This window comes from Osmia bicornis, chromosome 14 (assembly GCF_907164935.1).
Source record: "Osmia bicornis bicornis chromosome 14, iOsmBic2.1, whole genome shotgun sequence".
Lineage (NCBI taxonomy): Eukaryota > Metazoa > Arthropoda > Insecta > Hymenoptera > Megachilidae > Osmia > Osmia bicornis.
In genome coordinates this window covers 5,338,498-5,362,959 of record NC_060229.1, presented here as the reverse complement: position 1 = coordinate 5,362,959, position 24,462 = coordinate 5,338,498, and the positions used below count along the sequence as shown (strand labels likewise).

The following is a 24,462-nucleotide window of genomic DNA, read 5'->3' as shown; positions in this document are numbered from 1 at the left end:
CCGGACACGTTGCACGGTTTAATCAATTGCATCGCGGCTAATTTGTCGCGCGGCAACTTTCTAACGAGTTTGAAATGAAGACGAATAGCGCGGCAATACGGTGATTTAATTAATTACCAACAATTGCTCATCGAACGTCACTCGTTCCACTTCGAATAGCATTTAGGAGATCGAACTCACAACGGTACCGTTGAAAAAAGAAAATTCTTCGAATATCAACCAACGAAAAAGCTGCCAAAACCATCATCCCCGTAACTCAGGGTATAAACAAACGAACAAAAAAATGTCAGTTGTACAAAAGCGCAGTATATTTCATGTATGTATCAAGCTGTCGATCGACAAGCAGGAAATGTCTGTCGGCTACGCGAGATCCGGCAAACACCGTGGATGAGTTGAAAATCCCTGCCGGGATCGTTCGACGAAATATCAAAAACCATGCTCGATTTATCGCCTTCAAGGTGAAGCCCATCCATTTCGCGGTAGATCGTTCTTCATAATTCAACGATAAATCACGGTGGTTGCCTTACGACTAGCGATTTATTTCACGACGAATCCGGTCAGGTACGTAGCTAGATCTGGGCCGACGATCAGAGGACCCAGCCCCGAAACACGTTCCCCTGCCAGGATCGTAAATTCTCGGTAAAACTTCAGCGCAGCCGGCGAATTAACCCCATGAATATTAATTACAATTTACATAATATTCAGCGACATTATCAGTACAGCTGGCTGAACTTCATGAACACGACGGTCTAGCTGCTGGAAGCTCGGCTAAACGATTTAAAGGGTGAGACAACAGGGTGCACAGGTGTCCGCGAACAGGTGGCTCTGATTTACTGCCTCTCGACAATGTTTAGCGAATCGGCGGTCACGCTAATGTCCTGGCTCGATTAACGAGTCGCTGAAACTTTTCGCCGTTGAACGGTAACTCGATTTTCAATTGGTATAATTATATAAAGACATATCCAGCTGGTCTTTGATGAAGAATTTTCAGACGAAATTAATCCACCTCAGCTAATGAGCAAATTCAGCATGAAGCGTCCCGTTTGAACGGCACCGTGATTCTTGAATATTCAATCGCTTGCTTCCCGACATATTCATTAAGTCGCAGGAAGAGAAAGTTTATCCGTAACAGATCGTTTAATTGATTTCACGGCCCGGCGACTGTTCAAAGACGGTTCCTTGCCTCGCCATTGGGACACGAGTTTATCGTCACCCCTCGGGGAATCCCTTCAATTATGTAGAGCAAATTCAGCGGTATCTTCTCTTCGAAAAGGAACCGGGACAAGTGTCGCAGAATCGATACGAAAATTTTCCTTTTGAAAGGAAATGAATATCGGTGGTTTTTCTCGTTGACGAAGCTCGATGGTTTAATTGATATTGCTTCGTGAAATAATGAACTCGAAACAGTGCTTAATTTAATCAGCTGCTTTCTTCAAAACTTCTCCCTCTTAATGCGATCATAACTGATAGCGAATGAGTTAGCGAAGTTTAAGAAAAAGCTTTCACAAAATTAGTTTCTTTCACGTTCGAACGAAGTTGCAATCTGTTCTTTTCGAGTTTGCAATTATCGATTAGGTGTTGAGGGGTGTGCAGTTATACCCTGTTAGGATGAACAACTTAATTGAACTTCGAAAGTTTTTAAGTAATTTACAGTCTGTGTATAATAAAATTGCTCAATTTTTATTAGCTCCTGCAATTATCAATTTTCAAAGTTTTAGAATCTTGAGAAGTGAGAAAATTTTAAAAGATCGTGTTGCAATTATACGCAGAGCAGGTAAACTTCATTCGTGTGATAATTGAAAAATATTAGTGTCCGAGCGTTGCGAGACAGAAATCAGGGCTCATATTTTTTCATTACACGTTCCTTGTGTTTTCGCCCAGCCTCTTCGCGTCTTGGCCAGACTAAATTACGGCGTGAAGTTGCCTCGTTTCCAGAACAAAAGGAGGATCTCTCGAATGGTTGGACGCTGGTAGAAAGGTAGAAATAAATAATTGAGTAGGTTATTTAAGAGGAACTTTCGTTGCCAGGTGAGGCTGGTTTTTTTTACCGAACCGATGGTGGAAAACTAAATCTACTGCTGGACCAGCCGGTCGATCCTAATACGGTTCATTTTTCTTTAGGAACTTGTATTTACGAACGTGTTTTCGTGAAATAATCTGATCAGTTTTCCTGTTATTTCGTAAGAATTTCATTAGCGAAAGGTTTTCATTTTTCAATTTTATTCACCAGACCTTCAAACGATTTTCTCTACCTCCATTTATCAACAGTCAATGTTTCACCGAGAGCACTAGAGAAAAAGCAGTTTGGTAAAATGCAGGAAAAGAAACTAAACAGGAAAAGGTAGACTAGACGTGGTGAAAATCAGCGATACGTTAAATGACAAGCAATCAGGTGAACGGTTTTCCATTTATCGCTTTGCATGCGAAAGCAATTTCGCTTCTTCGCCAACTTATTTCTTCCGATCAGTGGCAGGTTCTCTCGATCGAAGCGCCTCTTTCTCCCTTTCGAAATAGTTTAGAGTCAAAATTGCTTTTCTATTTTGCTACCAATTCATTACACATTTCTCCCTTTCGTTGCTGAAAGCAAAGGCATACCTTTTCGAGGTGAATTAAACTAGCTTGCTTATCGAGCAAAGTGATGCTTCAAAGTAACGATAAGCTTTAAACGTGTACCAAGTATTTCAATCAAACGTTAAATCGTAGTCGATTTTATTTTTTGTCCTTCTTTTATTAGGCTCGGAGGCAACGAATCGGAAACGAATCGATAATGCGTGATTGGGAAAAGTGAAAGGGAATAGAAAATGAAAATCACTCCTTTTCATACGAAAAGGAGAACGTATGTCAGAGAATTTCGAAGCTTTTAATTGTAATTAGCAATTACAAAAATTAGGTATCAAAGCTGCGAGTAGTTCTTGCTATCTAATATTTTTGATGGTTTCAACTTCCATTCTGATGTGATTTTTCTCAGTATGGTATTGAACCAAGCGAATGAATAAACGATCGAGTAAAATCCTTCTGGGACCAGGACGACGAAGATGAAATATGTCTCCGAGGACGATCGTAAATGAAAATTCAAACGGAGGCGATCTTGAATAAAGCAAGACGAAACGATGCAATGACAGGATTATTTGCGAACAGCAATTTCGTCTCTCAGTTTTCAATCAAGGCACGTGGCCATCCGAGTTGAAACAGAAACGATACAAGAGAATACTTTGAACGTTGACCCGTATAATTTTGACGAAATAACAGCTGTAATTAAATCCACGAACGAGATAATGTTTCCGATACAGTTTCACATGATGTTAAGTGAGAATCGCGGTTAGGTTTGTTCGTGTTCTACTTTACAATTGGAAATATTGAATTTTCTATACAATGGACGATGACGAGTAATCGAATTAATCATTTACTACATAATTGAAAATGATTTACTGATTCGATGAGTAAATTATGTTTTATCGACGTTCCGTTCATTTTGCATGCTTCTGTTTGATCTATCGTCCGTGTAAATTATATTTTGTTGCTTTTGTAATTGAATCGGACACGGTGCTTCGGAAATTTGCACGAAACGTGAAAATTGCTTTCAGTACAGTTTGTGAAATAACAATGTGAAATACGATAATTTTTGTAAAATAATAATATTGAAAATTTTATCAGAATATTTTTTTATTATTATTTAATGTAGACGAAATTTGATTAATATTTTAATATTCGATCACTTTTCTGTATTAAAATCATTTAATATTCGATTACTTTTCTATATTAAAATCATTCAATATTCGATCACTTTTATGTATTAAAATCATTTAATATTGAAACACTTTCAATATTAAGCAGTTTTCGTATATTTCTTTCATTACTATCAATAATAAAATGGTAACTGTTCGATATCAGTTATTAATATCTTTCAATATCCGTTGCAGACAAAGTTAACGACACGATCGTGTTAGGTATTCAGCTGTCTTTTATTACTTTAGTAAAAAAATTAATTTATCCACGTGGAATAACTAATAAAATTCATATCAGTATTAAAATATTTCTTTATTACGAGCTATGCAAGCAATTTCGTTCAAAGAGTGGATTCTTCCCGCTGTTAGAGGCTTTCGAACAGTTGGCGGCCGGAAGAAATAAGTTGGCATGGCGGCCAAATCGCGTCGCGAATGCATAACGATCGCCTCGTGTACCATTGTGCTGTTGGAAATCCATTCGCTGGGTCCTATTGTGGTGCACTCAGCTTCCTCCGGGTCCTGGTCCCTTCCGTCGAGGTGTTACCAGCAGACCTGGAAATGGCCAGCGCCTCGAATGTGTTCCGGACCTGTGAAGATACTCATTCTCGAGTAAACCGCGCGAGAAAGTACACGCTTCTACATAGGAAACCGGTAGTTTACGTCCTCCTCCACTCTGTCTCTGAATACTGGTTCTTCGTTCACAGTGATGTTAACCCCTTGTTCCGTGGTACTCCAGGAATTATTAAATATACGCAAAAGTTTCCAATCCATGTCGATTTAAAATAAGCAAAATTTGAATTGTATGATTTCGAAGAACTGGAATCTGTTGTTTAAAGGTTAACATTGAGGACTCGAGACTTAAAGTTTCAGATTTCAATCTTAAACCTTGAAGTCAGAAGGTTTGAAGTTTGTAGTTCAAAATTTGAATTGGAAATTTTAAATCCGGAATACAGAAACCTAGCCCGTGGAATTTACATTTTGAAACACAAAGCTTTGATTTCAAACTTAAAAATTAAAACTTGTTAACAAAACAGAAATTTGCCACGAACGCATAGAAAGTTATTGGAGAGAGGGGGAAGAAATTCTAGGCACCGTGTGTCGCCGACTTTCCGGATGAATACTTGGTATCTATAGGGGTACATGCCTCGAAGAGTATCTCAAGATAGAGGGAACAATTTCTAAGTCCCAGTAAGGTATTCGTGACTGTTTGCGCAAACTGTAACTGGGTCACATTAGTAAATGCAAGGAATCTTCGACGTGCACACTTGGCAAGCATTTCCATGGCGCACACTTATCTTTTTGTTTCTGGTACAGGCTGCGTATTAATTACGCCAGTTTTGCACGTCTTGCGAAATAATACAGTTTACAACTTACGGAGCTGTGTTCGGCTGCTGCTGGTAGTTAGATACGTAGCTTTCAAGAGAAACGGAAACACTAAGCTCCTGTGTGCATCGGTATTTGCGTAGCTTTTATCGACTCACCCAGGATGCTTGGTTTTTGCTCTGCTTAAAAGCCAGAGTAAAGTCTGTTACGAACATCGATGACCTCTTTGGGTCTCTATTACTCGAAAATATGGACAGATTAATCAGCAGTCTTCTATTAATTAGACTTGTTGAAGATTTGAGATCACAAGTATCTACGAGTTTGGCTTCAAATTCTTAAGTTCAGTATTTTTATTATATTGAATTGTTGAAGTTTCCAAATTATTCAAAAAGAAGGAAGATAAAATTAAAATACTTGGTACAGCAATCTGGTATCGAATCTCTTTTCAGAGATAGAGGAAGCAGGATCGTTAAAAGTTGTTTATTCTGATGAAGTTTTTACTTCAATTAATCCTCCGCTGAATTTTATTACCGGAAATTGAATTTCCAATAAGACGGGAAGTTTGTCAAGGAAATGAAAACTATTCGGCATCGATTTTATTACGTACTTTCTGCTGACCAAAGAGATTTCGCAGACTGGATCCTTAGCGTTATTATTCGGAAGTTCCTGTGGCTCGTATTTCTATTACAACTTCACCTTATATTCTCCTCTTAAGATACTTCATAAAATTGCACTCTATAATTTCATAACAGTTAGAATAATTTCTCTTTTCAACGTCCCGTTACTTGTATTTATAAATCCATTGTCGAAAAATTACAGGAACAAAATCGCTAAGTACCTTCGCCATAAAGTCCTCGGTTTCCTCGAAACAAACGTACCATTTCGATCATGGAGTAAAGTGGACTCGTTTCAGACCTTCCAGCAGTTGCGAACATGTACACGAGCCAACATGAAAATTAGCCTGCAGTTAGGCGAACGTAAAACTCGTGGAAACTATGAACGGACTTGCGTTGTTCCGAAAACCGCATTGTTCTCGTAATTTTCGACTGAAACAATTGGCCTCTACCGTGTTCGCGAATGCTGAAAGAAAATCATGGTACTTTTGTTTAATATTTCGTTTCTCCTGAATTTCCTAATTATTAACTTCAGCAATATTCAATTACGATTTCTTTCTGTTTTACATTTTGAAAGGGTTAAATACGTTTCGCGTACAGTGCAGAGGACGGCACATTTTCCTTCTCATTTTCCTTCTTTGTCAGGCGACGCGATTAATGTGTGACCGCATCGGCCAATAGCGCGCGATAATCTATAATTATAGGCGTTTAGTGAGGGGGGAGAAGGTTTTCGTCTCCCCGGACGCCTTTGGTTCGGGTCGCGGACCGCTAGGTGGCGACGAGATGATCAGTGTTCTCGCTGGCGGTCGCCTGGCATGCAATTATATACAAAAGTTCCGAATTGCGGTATGATAGGTGTCTGGGACAGGGGTCCGTTGTCAGCCCCACTGACGAGTCTTACCCGCATTCCTTTTCCTAATATTCTTTCCATCTCTCGACAGTACACGCGTTTTATCAATGATTATTCAATGAATACGCCTTTAATCTTTGCATCAAAACGGCCACATTAATTTGCCTTGTAACTGGGAGAAGAACATGGTGTAGTTATTCAGTAGAACTCGCAGTGACGAGCCTCATTTGCTGGTCTCTCGTGCAGCCCGTTTCCACTTTGCGTAGTTTCTGGCGAAGTCGATCTAACCCGGAGAGTCCCTTTTTACATCTGGCTGAATTACTTTGCTGAAGCAACTTCTCTCGCGACCTGTTTCCTCGTTACCCTTGCATAAGTTTGCCAGCTTTTTTGCGACCGAGTTGTTGCCTCGTTACTTTTGATTTATTTCGGGAACGTCGTTGAGCATTGATACATTTTTGTGGACCTTTTCAAAAGGAAAATCATCGAGAAATATGGAGACCATAAATTAATAATATCAGAGTTAGTTTTCAAATGGATTTCCGCGATCCATTCAGTCCGTTCGAAATCTTCTTCAATGGAGCAACAGTAGACTTTAATAAACCAGTTCACCTTAATCCCAGTTAGCCGCGTGGATTAAGCTAAGTGAAAGCATCTTATCACCTTAACGATGATCGACGTTCTGGATCTTAGGTCTGGATCGCTAAGTAAACTCCTGTGTACAGCTCCCTGGTATCCATAGTCCTTTGCAAAGTGTCACCGGTGGCTGCCACTTAACTATCGGGATTGTTAAGTCACTTTGGAGAAAGTTAGAAACTTTTTGAAAGACTCGTGGCAGAATTGTCAGTCATAGTTTGTTAAAGATCTTTTTTACATTATGACACAGGATATCGAAGGTATCAATTTAAGACAACTTTATAACAGTTCAAAATGTCTTTCATTGAAATTCCTAATTTAACCCTTTATTTACTTCTATCATCCTTCTTCCCTTGATACGCTTGAAACTCGTAAATATACCCGGACATGTCTGACTTACACCATAATTTATAGCCTCTTTTTACCAGTAAATACCAGTAAATACCAGTAAATAAAGGGTTAATATCGAAACGATAAAAAATAGTTTTCCTAAATCGTACATTCGTCTCTAAAGTAACTTTTACCAAGAACTATCAAATTTGTGAAAAATCTAAACTTACTTCTACTTTCTCCATCCCTTCCAGTGCTTCCATGAAAAAGATGGTGGCGAAAGTGTGACAAATCAAACTTCTATATTTATTCCCTTCCTTTTCTCATCTTCCTCTGGCATACGCCACTCGAAATCCTTGATGTAATTGGATCTACTGCGATGCTAGGAATCTTCTTCCTTCCTGAAGGGAGAGCTTCTCGACTTGTGTGCTCGAGGATACCTCGAAATCGATGGTCCACGTCGGGATGAGAATCCTCGCGAGACAGGGAAAGACGAGGATACTGGCAGGGGTGGGGATCTGTCAATCGAGGGGGTAGGAGAGACTACTGACGAGGGTAGTTCGTATCGTAATGATCGAACACCTCGACGTTTTCCAAGGAAGATTTGTGGACGACGAAATTGAGCCACTTAAGGGAGTAAAATATTGCCCTATCGTTCGTGGTACGCCATTCTAGTCTGAATTGTACGGGGGCGGTTACGCTGTAGGGGGTGGTTGTTGCCTTCGAGCGTCTTCATTTCAAGTCTATTTCCGATATTCGAATAGATCCTACAAGATTCTGTGGTTATGGAAATGCAGTGGGTGATCGAATTATTAGAACCATGGTATGAAAAATGGGTTTTTCGTGTTTGTGTAGAAATAGAACCACATTGTGTAACTTTTAATCAATAATTCTCCAATATTAATATACAAAAAGATACTTATAGAAATAAACAAATACATTTAAAAGAATTATTGCTTCAATTCTTTTTGGCGTACTTTCGATGTATTTTAAGCAGTTCATTTTGATTGCTTTACTTCTCAATCAATTGGCATTCATTATTAATAGTAAATGTTCCCACAAATTTTCGATGGGTTTGAGGTCCAAAAAATTTCCAGACCAATCAAGGACTTTGACTTCTTTTAACTGTATCGTACCTTTACAAGCATCATTAAGAAAGTAACAAGAACTCTGTTTAACTAGGTTTGCATTTAAGAATTAATCATTTTCATGTAAAATCATCAATTTATGTGGCTCTAATAATTTGATCATTTAAAATTTATTCATCTACGTCAGAAATAATAGGGAACATTCATTATGAAATTTGCTTCGAATTATTAATAAAATCTATATTTCTTAGAAATCGACATAAATGGTGTATTTTCTCTGTTAAATATTTGATTTTCCCGATTTCAAGGTTCTTTCATCTATTTCTTATTAAAGAAAGAATAATAGGATTTTTAACTAATAAAATATATTCAAGTCTGATGACGCTAATAATTGAGACACCGTTGCATATTGATTTTCTTCTCGATGTTCGCCAAGCACATGTTAATTTGTTTAATTATCTAAGCTGTGGATCGAGGGCACGGTGTACAAAGACTTTGTTAATTGAATCAGCAGGCGTAATTCAGTTTGCAAGACTCCTGTAATCTCGTTCCTCGTACACCAGCTATCTCAGACAAGAGAATAGTTCTATCAGAGAGGTGAAAAACCAACGGTGTTGCATGAATAAGGTGCAAACCGGCTTCGTTCACGAATAACGAATGAGACTATTTCCATTTGCATTCGAGAAAGCTTCCTTAAGAATGTATAGTTTATTTAAAATAAATACAAACACCATTTTATTTAACATCGTTTCAGATCGCTCTATGTCGTAGGTCTGACTTATGATTGATCTTACTACTGCGATTCGAACGCACAGTGAAAATAGACACGTATAATCAGACACATTGAATCTTATCAATCTTTTTTTTCTTAATTTATTTCAAAATACGAAACAACACAGTCGATTAACTTGCCCTATGTGAAATTTATTCTTTTTTTCAAAAACCTTGCAAAGAAAATTAGCGCTGATAACTTGTGACTTGGAGAATGCTCATAATGTTAGTTTAATTGCATACGAGGAGCCAGGAATAACCAGGCAATTAATCATGCAATTAACATCAACAGGGAGATTGTATCTGACGAAGCGAGGGTTTCGAGCGGACAAATCCTACGAGCAGGAGTATTCGTGCTTGCATTATCATGAATTCCACGCCATTCTTCTCCTTTCCGCTGAACAACCGACCGGCCCTACATCGACCCTCTTGTCCAATCCTTCAACCAAGACGTTCCCTCCCTTCCCTTTTTCCAATTTCAAACGAGGAAAGCGCGTGTTGCCTCTCTCGTACTCGTTCGCGACTACGTACGCCACGTCGTTGGGAATACGTAAGGCTATTTGCATGGGACCGTCCTTGGCAACGTAATTTCGCGACTGTGCAATCCCATTGTCTATCGCGCCGCCTTAATTGGACGTTTCGCAGTGTAAATTCACGGGGCCGGCTACAGATAATCCTAATTAGGCGACGTTGGGTTAATTTCGCGAGAGGAGAACGCCGAAAAGCCGCGTTACATTGATAATGCGAAGAGTTTTCGATGGGAATGCTACATTTTGTGGGGAAATTGTTCTGGCTCGCTGGCTTTTAAGGGTATTCGATGTTATACTCATTTTGCACTATGTTCACCAGTTGGAAAGTTAAAGAGTCTCTTTAAATATTCCATTTTCAGAATATCGTGTTCTGTGATATTTTCAGTCGACGATTTTCTATCAATAATTTTACATAGCTTAGAGAGCTAATATTAGCTACGATATCGATGCCTCGGCAGTTTAATAATTCGCTTTCATTGCGCTTCGTTTCACTTAATTTGCAGCTTCCGATTGCAAGTAACGAGTTTAAACGAAACAGGGAATGAAATCTTGTTCATTCATATTATTGGATTATGTTTAATTTATTTATCTAAAATTAACTTAAATTTACTCTTCATCTCTTCTTCTTTAATTTTTTTTTTTATATAACAAATTATTTCCTGCAGTTTCAAGCTAAGAACTGTTCAGTTAAAGAGGAGCAATTTTAGTCAGCTTCCGCTCTATCCGGGACTTTTACCTGAAAGTGTAAACAGGGAACGTCGCGTTTTACTTCCTCGCAATCTCTCAATCTGACCATTATTTTCGATCATATCAATCAGCTAATGGCGGGAGGTTTGTAATTTTCGTTTCTGTGTGCGAAGCCATCGTCCGTGGTAGCAATTCTACGTGGGCGCACTAGTAATCGATCACCGTAAATCTGCCTCTCGCAACTAGCAACCAGATCGTGTGCCGTGCAGCTCCAAAAATGGTTCGCATCTGTAACAGAATAGAAAACAACCATGTACAGTGGTCGAGTGAACCGTTGTTCTCTCGTGTTGGTGATACGAGTAAATGAACATTGGAACACGAATTCATTTTGTTCGAAGTGTCGTGTTGCTTTCTGTAAACGGTGAAAATTGTTTTTTTGAAAATGTAAACGTCAAATATTGTTCTTGTATCGATGGTGTAAACGAGCGACCATCGAAACACGAGTTTACTCTGTGCTTTGACCCATTAGCAATCAGATTTTTATTCAACTTCAGAAATTTTGTTGATTGATTTACAATTTGTACGAAGTTCGTTACAATTACTGCGACAAGTGTTTAAAAAAATAAGGCCGCAGATTAGAGTTTCGTTCAGCAAGAAAATTCAATTTTCAATGAACGATTCCCTGGATTCTTTGATAAATTACTTTCAAACGACTCGAAGAAGCAGCAAGTTGCTTTCGAAGGAGTACAACCCGTCTTCCTTTACATAATTTCCCGCTTTCTTACCTGGCTGCACTTTTTCCACCGGTTTCTTTCTGTTTCACGAAAGTTTTCTTCTGCGGAGGATCGGAAAAAGGGTGAGGCGTGGTCCCGTTTCATTTCTTAATGGCCTTGTCGTCCGATCTTTTGCGAAGTCGATCAAATCAGCAAGAAACTTGGCTACTCCAACCTTTTTCCCGATTTTTCATAATAATTCGAAACAGGAGACACGTATGTTTCCAGTGGTCATCGAAGGGGTAACCAATACCAGATAAAAGGATTTAAAAGTATTTTCTAAAATATTGGATACCCTGCATTTTCTGAGTAAAAACAAATATGCAGTTTCATTTAGGGAAAAGGATGCAACTGCACTTTTTAGGTGCACTGTATAGCTTTTAAATAATACTGTATTTTTCCATAAATTAAATTATATACATATAATTGAAAATATAATATTAAGTATAATATTATTTATAATTGAAATCTTAAGCAGCAGTGTAAGACCTTAAAATTCCACTAAACGATGGAAACACGTGATCCTTTTATACTGCGTGCGGGGGGGATCTATTCGATTTTTCCGAAAGGGGAAACATATCGTTGGAAAAGTTTTTTCCGTGGAAGCTGTTCCGCTCGCATTTTCCTCGAAATCTTCCTCTTCCTTCTGGCTTTTACGAGGCATTTGCAGTTTCCCGGAGCGTAACCATGGGTACTATCGTTTTACTTGCACATGACGTGAACGCATCGTAAAACTCAATCGGGAAGAACGTCTTTTCACCCATGTCCCCACCCAATTCGTCCAGAAATTCAACAAGGACAATTTACTTCTTCTGCCAACTAAGACTCCTTTCTTTGGCCCGCTTTCGGTGCATCCGTACAATTTTCGCAATCGTTGGAAAATAGAATCTTTCCTACAGAAAAGTTCTGGTTACCTTGATTTGAAAATTATTTATCAGAATGAAAATTAAATTTCTCTGGTTTCATCTTTTCCAATCTCTGATAGGAAAACGAAACTCTCTTCGACGCGGGTGAACGGTTCGAATCGTAGCTCGCGCTCTTAATTAGCTAATTAGCCGACTCACGCGGAGAAGCTGTTCCATTCTCGTCTTCGCGGTGCTCGGTGCACACGGCACGTACATCGAGGTCCCATTACAGATCGGAAAACGACGAATTAATTCCGAGCTCGTGACCCTTTTCCACGTGATAAGTTGCGTGGAAGTTTTCCCCCGTTGAGAAACCGTACATCGGAACTCGTGTAAACGTCATCCTGGCTGAGCGAGGAATTGTTCGAAAGTTTATTTCGATGGCTGCGGAAAATTATTTGGAAATTTGCATTTCGTGTACTCTGCGACGGGATCTGTCTCTCTTCAAAGAGAAAGAGAATTTGATTCCCATTGCGCGTGTTTGTAATATCATTTCCTGCTTTGTTTTTGGCATTATTGAAATTATGAAATTCAGGATATTTGATGCGGATGATATACGTTTGAAGTGGAACGAAAGCGCAGAAGGATTAAATTCTTTCATACATACGTGGCATATGAAATTTTTTTACTTTTATGCAGTACTTGTGTTTATTTATTCATTTAGTAAATAGAAATATGTTTTTTTAGTGGGGTGTTTCTAATTGCGTTTAAATTGCTGGAAAAATCGAGGGAAGGCTCGTAAAGAAAACATGGAATAATGATTAACCGTTTCGAAATCCCGCGTTTTGCATTTTCATACTTCATTAGAAGTTGCGCAAATGACTGGCGCTTGTTTCTATTCATGGAACCTTGCAATTGAAATCTGCATCCGGAGGAAAAGTTCCTGCTTCTTGGCAATTACTTTTCCAAGAAAGGAATCTTTCCAGTGGATGGTAAACTGTAACGATGTGAAACAGATCGATAACTTTAATGAAGAAAATTTTGGAGTGGCAATCAGTATCAATAAAATTGCAATGAATTTAAATTGCAGTCGCAACGAAATTGCAATGAATGCAAAATTGATTTAACAGTGGTTGCAATGACAATCAGCGTAAACTGGAAATAGCAATTGCAACCATAATTGAAATAAATGCAAATTATAGGTAACAATGGTAACGGAAATTGCATTGAATTGATTTGAGATAAATACAATAAAAAATAGATTAAACCGTTCGCCGAGGACATCGCTTTATTAAGTCAAATTGTTTCAAATTTTAAATAACTCTTCTTTGATAATATTTTATATTTGTGATTATGCTTGGTACATAAACCTACCCCCATAAAAAAAGGTACACTTTATGCATTGAAGAAGTACGCAAAAATATAGGAGAAGAAGTAGCAATAATAGCGTGACATGGAAGTATGGTCGCGATGTAACTCTGCTCGTAAAAAGCATTATCGCCAGCGAAGAGTATTTCCACGTTACAGTCCTACACCGACCTCTGTATCTTCGTAATCTCATACAATTTTCCCTGGCTGAATGGCAAGAAGTACATTTCGTTGACTGCAATTGGAAGTCGGACGGAGATGGTTCTCACGATGGAACGTAAAAGCGATATTGAAGTAAAGTCTGCTCCGATACAACCGCGAGAAAAGGTGGTAAGAAATTGTTGAACTATTGATCGGTTGCATTCACTTTTCATGAGATGATTCCTGATTTAGAAATTCAGATTTTAATTGAATCTGGGAAATATTGGAAATATTGGAGAAACATTGATTTCGAAAGATAGAAAGTTACATGTGATTTGATGGCACAGATTCAGAAAATATTACGTGCAGTATATCAATTTGAAGCTTAAAATTTGATAAAAATGATTACACAAACGTTTCATCAATATTTTGACTATTTTCCAGAAATGATAAATAGTACTTTGAGAGCTAGTCTTGTTATCACGTTTCATTGTAGAATATTCAATATCATTGTCTCGCTTTTCATGCGTTTGAAATATTAGAAAGAAAGTCTCTTTTGTACTTTGTTCTCTGATAAAACGCGACAGAGGTCGACGAAGATCAGAGGAACGGGAGTTTTTCCGTTCGCGATCGCGTTTCCGTTATTTCTTGTTAAAGAAACGAACGAGTCATTTCGAAAGCAGATCGGATGTCTATCGTTTCCATTCTTTTCTTTTGTCATTAGCGAATATTAGAGGTTCCCTTGCATTCTCGATACGTACCGCACAAAGTATTAATAACTTTGCAATCGTGGAAAAGAAAAATGAATTTTTCCCTATGGAATGTAGGAGGAGGGAGAATAAGTGTCCCTGCTCCAGACACTTATAATACCGAAATTCGGAAATCCTATATGTTCGAATTGTATGTCGGGCGACCGCCAGCGAGAACGCTGATCCATCGATCATCTCGCCGCCACCTAGCGATCCCCGGCCCGAATCAAAGGCGTCCAGGGAGACGAAACCCTTTTCCCCCTTCGCTAACTAGGTGGAGGCAAATGCCTACAGGAAAATTAAAATTTGTTATTTCGAATGTTGCGCACTTCTCTTATCGAGAAAAACGAATGTGAAACAACAAATAAGCAACCGGTGCAAGCTGAAACTTCTCGAATTCCCCGATAAAGGGGGGCGAACTATCGCGTCGCGACGGATTTTACGCGTCGACGAGGGTCGCGACGTCCCTTTGAGCACGTCTCGCTCTAATTACGCGATGTAACTACATCCATATGTATACTAAACTCAGGCACAGACATCGAGGAAAGAGAAAGAGACTCTGAAGGGGTTGGACGAGGTGTTCACGGCGTTGCAACGTCAAATGGTAGGGGTTAAAGGGTGCTCACTCTCTCCTACACCATGTGGGTGGATGGTGCAGTTCCTCGAGTGGATACACCGGGTACAATCCACTGCAGAAGTTCGCTCTCGTAAAAGTAACGCGACCGTAAAGTATCTGGCAAGATGTAGAGGGTGGGTTGAAAAACGCTGCAGCGGTGAATCAGGATCACTGATGGTTTATTAGCGAACTTCTCATCTGGGATTAATTTATGTTAATTGGAGTGGATTTTAGTATTGAAGATAGGTATCATTTTTTGCCACTTCTGAAATATTTTAAATAAGTGGAAATTTGATTTTATAAAAATCCAACGTCCATGCTGCAATTACTACAGAAATAATATCGCACTATGCAGTGGTGTATAATTAATGTTTAAATTGCATATCATTTTTATTCGTCCTCTAATTTGCAACTAAGGTCACATTTCTTAATAACTCTTTCTACAATTAACATTGAATCATTTAACGCATACTACGCGAAATTAAGTAACTCGAGAAGCACCGCGGTGCAAGGTTGATTTTCAACTTTAATTACTGGAGATTGCACGCTCCAGCGTGCCAGAATTCCTGCTGCATTTGGTAGCTTTTCATTATTCCTTTTTTCGCCGTCGTAACATGCAGTTTCTGCCGCGTAATTGTAACGAACTAGAGGTTCGTTTGTACATGAAATTGATAACGATCCGTTGAACTATTCAACATCGTGTAACAGGTTTTCCGAGAACGTTCTCAGAAATGTTCTCGTGGAACATTTGTTACCGTGCTTGACATTGTCCGATGAAAAATTTGATTTGCATTGCGCTCAGGTTTAATGAACTTTCAGATACACGAGTACCTTCCTCTTATAATTTCAATAAATTATTTTCCAAACTTTATAACATATAAAATTATTCAAATCTTCTGGAATTTATATTTAATTCGAATATTTTCACAAAACCATACAGTATCTTTATGAAAAAGAAATATCCAGAATATTATGAAACAATTCTATTCACACCGAAAGAGACACTATCGTCTCTGTCAAAGATCATAGCATTCACTCTCACCCCCTTCCCTTTATCTCATCCCTCGTTGCATCTTTGTGACGTCGCGATGTACACGTCGGTATCCAGACACCGTGGTGGATGCAAGTGCAGATCCACTTGTCTGAAAGCACTCAGGTGTGCGCTCATTAGACACCGGGTCAATGAGGCGGTGAATCTTCACCCTCCGTCGAACGAAAGAGTGTTCGCGAGAGAAAGTCGAGAAAGAAAGATGGTAGCGATGTATTCGAGAGGGATCAGCCACTCTTCCTCGTCGGATCTTGCCTCCCTTGTTAAGGAATTTCGCGTAAAGGAAAGTGCTGTGTCGCTATGGATGATGGGCACGGTTGTTGAAAAAATTGGAAACTGCTTGAAACGCAGAAAATATCGTACACCCGTCTGGGTGATTAAAAATTATTTTTAATTCTACTTAAAAGTCTATCGTTATCTTTCAAATCATCTTCTCTCCATCGAATGTAGTTTTCCAATCGACACGAACGTTCTCGGTGAGTTTCGCAATTTGTAGATTAGATTCGACGGGTCACGGTAAGAAACTTCCCTTTCAATGGGTCGCCGGAAACGCCGTGTACGGTGAAAAGTTTCGAAATCGAAGCGTAAACCGGGCTGTAACGCGAGATCGTGTGATATTAATATCGGTGGAAGTTTCACCAGTCTGTTTCGAGCTACTCTCGTAGGATAATTAAGCGTACTTCCGAATTTTTTTCTCCGGGAAACAGGGCACCGGAGTTTAATCAAAGCGCCGCGGAAACGAGCTTCGACCCCACCGGAAATTTCAATCCGCGCGTGTCGGGATTTGCGCGAGGGGAAATAACGATACGGGTGGCGGGGGTGATTGTTTCGAAGGCGATATTCGCCAACAGGTATTACATCTTTATATGTATGAGATATAAGAAAACGGAAGTGTCGAGGAAACATTATAATCTTGTCGATATTTTCTTCATGAAAATTTTATTCTTTTATTTTCTATCTTCTCCTCGAGCAAAATTTGCGAACTTGATTTTCAGATTATTTTACTCTTTTAAGGGGTAACACCACTTTGACTGCTTCGAATTTTTTTTTTTAAGAAATGCAAAGTGTTTATGAAAATTCAATTATACTAATTTATTATGCATATATTAAAGTACAAATAGTTTTTTTTCAAATAGTTTGAAAAAATCCTACGTATTTCACTAAAAAAATATGACAATTAAATTACAAAAAGATTCAAGTAGATTGATTGAAAATTGGCAGAGTTAGAGTGCTCACCGATTTTGAAAATGCTGTTTCGAGTAAAACGCTTTTAAAGTTTTCGTAACTGTTTATTCGTGAATAAAAACGAATAGAAATCATTAATAGCATTAATATTTTAAGCGAAAAAAAATTTTCGAAATTTTGAAGCGGTCAAAGTGGAACTCTTAACATTATATCATTTCCATAACAATTTCAAAATGAAAACCTTTGACCTTTCTGTTACTTCGATTGTTGTTTCTGAGCGATCGCTCGGGGTAGTTAAAACTGTCCATAAATCACAGGTTTCTTTTTTGTCAATCTTCGATCAAGATAAACGAAAAATTGAATATTTTATTTTGAAAGACAGGGATTGTTTCGAAACGCATCGATCAGTGGAAAGAATGATTCAGTCAAGTTGAAATTTGAAATTGGACTGACAGCAAAGACTTGCGGATCGCAAAAGCGTGGAATGAAAAGAAGATCGCCAGAGGGTTGGGAAAAAAGGGCGGAGGAAAGGTATAGTGCATAAATACTGACAGAAGCTTGGGGGGTTCGTGCAAACGACAGTCACTTTGAGGTTAATCCTGGAACAATGGAAACCTTTGCTAGGCGAGCACAGTTTTTCTTTGCGCTTTGGGACGCACCGTTTGCTTCTTTTCGGTCTTGAGAAACTTTTCTTCCTGGAAATTCCCCTCAGCTAAGTGACCCTTATTTGTCGAGCGAGTTCCCGTGAATTTTTCTCGATAGAAAGACGATTCAGCGTTAATCGATTTTCTGGGATATTTGAATTTTTCTGCTTCCCTGATTTTCGAGATTATTTGCAATGGAACTTAATAATTAGATCATGAAATCAATGATAAAATCTGCAGTTATTCGATTCAAGATTTATCAGATATTCTCAAGAAAAGTATTTCTGTCTGCGATTGATCTTGATTGATGATAACTCTTCTAAGATCGGTGGAGTGCAAATGCGAATTTGTCTGCGGGGGTGGGTGTTTGCCATCTTCGACAAATGGGCAGAAATATGATAAGTTACATCTGGTTATTTGAAATTTCAATTCAACATTTTATTTGTCATAAGAATAATTATTAAATCTAGCACTGCAACTTCAATGTACACTTGTGAACAAGTAACAGAAGTGAAACCAAAGTGAAACCAAACTTACCTAAGCAACAGAATCACGGCTCCTCTATTCGATGTTGAACCAGCAAGATTTCTCACTCGCTAGTTCACTTTGTCCTCATCTTCCGTCTCCCACCGCATTTCCATCTTTGAAGTTTCGACACAAGTCCACAGTATAGTTTTCCACCCTCCGCCCTTTCCGAAAGCTCCTGTACCCGTAACCGACACCCTGCTCGATGAGATGAACTTCATTATCATAACTCGATGTCCTAATGGTTTCTCAACTGAACCGTGAAATCCGCTCTTGAAGTTACGTTAACTCTGGCCAAAGTACTTCGTGACGTTAATCGATCAAGATTCGGACGTTATAAATGAAAGGAAGTGGGATTACACTACAGGAACGAGTCCCATGATTTTATCTACTGTTTCATTTTTGTTAGAAAACTTTTTCCCACCAGGGAATCATCGAATCCTCCCTTTCTTTCAAAAAATCAATAGCTACAGCACCATTACATGCATTCTGACAGATGCTCTGGTCGCAGAGGTCTCCACTTCCTTTTTTTTTCAAAAAATCGTTACTATTACTGCCTGACTGTAGACGCACCCCTCGACTGATGTTTGTGGTCATCGGGCAGTCCACTTTTTCCCAGGAAATCGATAGCTTCAATTTCGCTACGCACGCACCACCGGCAAGTTCATTCTCTCTATGGGAATCGCCATTTTTGCAGCCTATATTAATAGACGCGTAGAGTTGAAAAATTCTCTAATAATTTCCTTAGTATTTTAATGAAATTTGAAATCTGTTTTACTGTGAATCTAAGATTTCTCCATTACCGTATTTAAGCTCAATCTACATTAAGTATAACTTCGTTAAGGAGGTTCGGTAATGTTCGAACTTGCAAATGGAGCTCTTTCCCCTGTCTTATAGCCACGTTTCCGGTTGTCTTCTTATCTTGAAGAATCGTGTCGAGCCGTAGAATCGAAGGGTTGTTGATCGAGTTCCCCCGTGAAAACCCATCTTAAAGCCATTACCAAAGTTTCGGAACGATTCGAAAGAGGGGTGGAAGTTGCAGGGGAGAATGTAAAGTGAGATTAAAATGAAGTCGTGGAAAGGTATCGTGGATAGAGGATGAATTACAAAGGCCAAGGAATCGACTTCTAAGGCCAGATTATTCGGATAATTAAATGAATTATGCAAACAGCAATCAGCTAAAAGCTTATACTCTACGAGCAATACACCGAGTAATTCATAAATAAGGCGAACCTCTGCTTTCTTTTCAAATCTTTTCTACTGCTGCTTGCCTCCGACTCGTTTCTTCAGCCTTCCTTTTTTCGTGTTTCATGTTTCATTCGAAGCCTCAGCCAGCTTCTCCCAGGATTTTCTTTCGAGATACACTTATGTCGAGGAGTGTTTCTTGAAAATTTGATAAGCATCATCCTTTTATAATATAGGGAATGATAAAAATATTCAGAAAGTAACATAAATTGTAATTAACGAATGCCTCATTAGATGATCTCTTCCTCGATCTTCGTCGATTTCACACAGCCGATCCGATTATCCTTAATTCGAACGGCATGGAACGCCATTCGACGTGGAAACGTAATCCGATCATCGATTACCTACCTTTTAGGATGATACGGTTCAGCCCCGATCGCGCAGATGTATTCTCGTGTTAACGTTTCCTCGGGAAAGAACCGATTGTTCAGCAGCAAGTTGCTGCTTAACGAGACCAAGTAGCTTTCGTCGAGTTCCCGTGGTATTCGAGCTTTCAATTTGCAAGCATCAACGCGTTCGAGCAGTTTGGAGAGTTCATTAGCGACTCGTGGAAACTTGAAATGCGCTCATAAACCGGAGAAAACAGTCATACCAGCGTGTGTCTGCCATTCACTGTAAGATACGTATTTCTTGTAAAAAGGAATTAGTAAGATTCATACGAATGAAAAATTAATTTAAAATAATAAGAATTCTTTAGGGATGTGCGGGAACCCGATATATTAATCGAGGCGTGCATCACTAGAATTGTTATATTGCAAAAGATCGAAATATTATAGCTTGAAATTTGACAAATTGGAACTTTAGCATTCTCTTTGAAGGAAGATCAAAAGATTACGATACATCAATATGATAATAAGTATAGGCTCTAAAGATTGCTCAAAGGTGAACGCATGATTGTAAAGCAAATATGAAATTCAAAGTGAAGCAAATGATATTTTTCATTCCTTTTGACTGGTGGTTCCATTGATGGAGTGAACTGAAAAAAAGAGTATCCTCTCCATCGAATAGTGTTGTTTCCTTTTTCTCCTTTCCCACCGCTCTCTTTGCCTTCGCAAAGACAGACAAAATTCTGCGGTATTTTTTCGTACGTGCCTTAAATTGCAGCGAACCACTCTGCACAAAGTGTTCCAGCCACGGCGCGCGTACGTGAGTTATTTTTGCACTTTTATTGGTTTTTCTTTTGTCGTCGCGCTTTCCTACGGGGGTTTGCTTTATATATTTCATGGGCTTCGGGAAACGGGAAATGCAGTCTCGAAGTATACTGGAAGCTCGGACTTCCTGACTTTTCGGGATCCCTATAAAATTCAACTTATTTTGCCTACATTCGTTTCCACCTTATCTCTTGCATCGAACGATCGTGTCTTTCGTATCCTGAAAATTTTATCATTTCTACAATATTACATGGTTTGTATTAGTTTTATATATTGGAAATAAATCATCAGATTTTAGGAAACGATTCGAGGATCTTATATTTATTTTGTGCTGTGTGTACAGAAATATGATTGAATTTTCGAGTAAACACAAGGAATGTTTGGTTCGATCTTGGATTCGAACTTCCGGAACGCTGATAAAGGGGAACCGTCTTTCATTACCCGCATTACCGATCCGATCGTTCGTGCATGCAGTCCACGCGAACGATTTTGCTGAGTCCGGTCGACGTCGTTGGCGAATTTGCTCGAATAGGAAGTGACTTAAACTACAATCCTTTCCTCGGCTACTCATCCCCGCCATGCGGCTTATTTTTCGATGATTCGACGGATCTCATTTTTACCAGTTCGTCGGAACATTCTCTACAGAATTTGTGCGTCCGTTTCGTTGAATCCGATTTTTCAGCCACGATTCAGTGGCACGATGGAAGGAAAGGTTATTTGCAAAATAATTTATTGTAAAACTTTCCGAATTCTGTTCGTGAAATTTACTAGCATAATATAACCGAAGAAGCCGAAGGTACTCTGTATAATTTTTTAAGCTCGAGGAAGATCAGCTCGTAACTTCAAGCTTAATATCGCTAATAAAGCATCGTTGAAAGTTTTTGAAACATCGCATCGCGTGCAAACTTTAACGCCTGAGCTCTCAAACAACAACAACAATATAAGCTACGAGATTCAGGTCGCGAGCTCGAAGAATAATCGTGGCCATTCAGTCGTGGCAGGGTAAGAACTAATAAAAACCCGCGGCATCTTTTCCCCTGTTATTTCTTCATCGGGGCGGAAGAGGCGTCGCGATGCCACTGGACACGTTCCATAGCCTCGAGCAACCGATATTTCACAGCGACATTTTCGATAACAAAAGACCGTCGTATATTCGTACTTTCATAACGTCGGCGTCGTTTTATTTCGATCGATACCCCGTATCAGTCGCGTTCATTAAACGTCTTGAATAAGATACGTGTTTGGAAAAGTACCGTGATTTCGCGTTTTAATTAGTCGCTGATAATCTATCAAAATAAAATCAGACAGAAAGGAAATGAAGACTCCGATTAAAATTCCTGCCAGTTGCGATACGTTTCGTATCCTTTCATCTCTTAATCTGGACGGGCAAGCTTTTACATCGGATAGTTCGAAACAATAGGTGGAAACACTGGTATCGATTGCGCCACCGGATGCTACTGGCGTTATTTATTTTTCCGTCTACCCAGGAATTAATTACTTCGTAGACGTTGATTTACTGCCACTCTACAGCTATTCCGGAGATGCTGGGATATATGCAAAAGGAGAAAAATGCTGGGCAAACTTCTTTCTCGGAGATGAGTACTTATTTCTCTTCCTTCAAGAACACGAGAAAGTTTCATTCTTTTAAGTAACATTTCTTTAACGTGTTTCCTTAACATGCGGGATCACTTACCGTGATTAAACTGGTGGCGCATTTTTCATTTTTCGGATGAGATTAATAAACAATGATTATGTTTAGAATAGGAGATTTTAACACTAGAACTACCGACGTTTTATGCACAATTATTTTTAAGTTGAAAATAATGTAGATGAAACATTCATTCTTTAGCTCGATAACAGCCAACGGACATTTTGTCAAAAATACCTCGATAAAGTTTATAATTTAAAATAAGAAACTGGAACCAAGTCATTTTGACCCCTTTGGTAGTTTTAGAGTTAAGGAAATTGATAGGAATAGCAAAGAGGAAACAAATTATTGAAAATAATAATTCAAAAAGTGCAGTTAATTCATTGAAATTCCTTTTATTAAAACGAAAGTATAGATAAGTTTCAATTAATGCTAGTTCATATAGTGCGATATTCGATTAAGTGCGAATTTTAAAACGATACCAGGTCGCATTTAATACATTTCAAAATTTTTATCGTATATTTTCTTTGTACGTATTCGAATGGTACGAATTCAAATAATGCGAACAATTTCTGGGATTTATTACTCGCACTAATCGAGACCTACTTGTATATAAAATACAAAGTGCATTGTAACATTATAATTCATCGCACGATATGTCACGAGAAATCCGTTCTTCATGAAAGAAGTTATAAGCGTTGACGTTTGTGACGGTACTCGGTAACGCGTAACGCTTCGAATAACAAACACCATGGAGATACGGTGAAATTTAAATGTGACCGCACGTTGCCACTCGACTTTAAATTCATGCCTCTCTAAGTTGGTCGAGCATGGCGTTTGCACGTGAACGCGCTAAGTAGACGCTACCGGCACCAGTCAGACGAGCGTAAATAATTTTACGCCTGCGGTGTAGTTTGGTGGCCGAGACGCCTCGCGTCGCGTATTAACCTGCTTTTCATCTATTTGCTTGGCCGCGTAACGTGCGCCAGCCAATTTTCCCTTCGAAATTAACGGCACGCCGAAAATTTGGCCTCTTCAACGTGGAAACTGTTTGCAGTTGCGGCGTTCCGCTTATTATCGAACGGCAGACTGGAAAAGCTTTACTTGTTTCGGGTTTACTTTGTTTAATTTTGTATTATTATAATTCCTAAATTATTTTATTATGAACAAGTTCATGGTCGCTGATACTAATTCGTAACATCTGTAATTATAAATGTATATTTAACAATTTTTAATCGTTTAATTTAAAGTTTAGAAATTTATAAATAATCATGTTGAAAATATAGAAGAGATTCTACTCTTTATGGCAAATTTTGTTGTGCGTCGATATCTCACCTGGTTCTCGAGATATACGAATTTGTAGTTCGACGCGTAAAGCGCGAAGGATTTCTGAATGGGGCTGGAATTCCTGGAAACACCGTGACCTACTTTTTTCGTAGTAGTAGTAATAGTAGTAAAAAAAAAACAGCTGACTCAGCGTCTACTGCGACTACACACGTGCGCGACGATTGAGGTAGGTCAATGAATGGGTTGAAGCGAGAAGGAAATAGTAAAAACATTCAAAATTATGCTTTGCTTTACACAACGATATCTCAGGAACCAAGTGCCGTATCGAGATAAATCGAACGTCATTTTAAAGTGGAAGGTCTCCTCTTTCTAACAGTGGTACGAACATTAAATAATTATTAATAATTTACAAATGGTCGGCAGGTAAAGTTTAAATAATTTTAACAGCGATTTTTAGGGTTTTTGAAAGAAGTTAGCCAGTTAATATGTGTGCTAATTGTGTTAATTTGGTATTGATATGCACTTATTAGTTAAGGAACATACTAATTTAATAAATAAATACAATTGCAAGTAATAAAAATTAAACTTTTACTATTGGGTCACATTATATTGATTGACCGATTTCGAAGCTTGAAAGTTCTGACACAATTTGATGACATAAAAGTACTGCGAAATAGTACTTATTA

General features: G+C 38.7%; 1 protein-coding gene across 8 annotated transcripts in view; it reads left to right on the top strand.

Moving 5' to 3' along the window:
- Window positions 1-24,462, top strand: part of LOC114875900 (putative polypeptide N-acetylgalactosaminyltransferase 9) — a 183,463-nt gene that overhangs the window by 126,943 nt on the left and 32,058 nt on the right. The window lies entirely within an intron of this gene.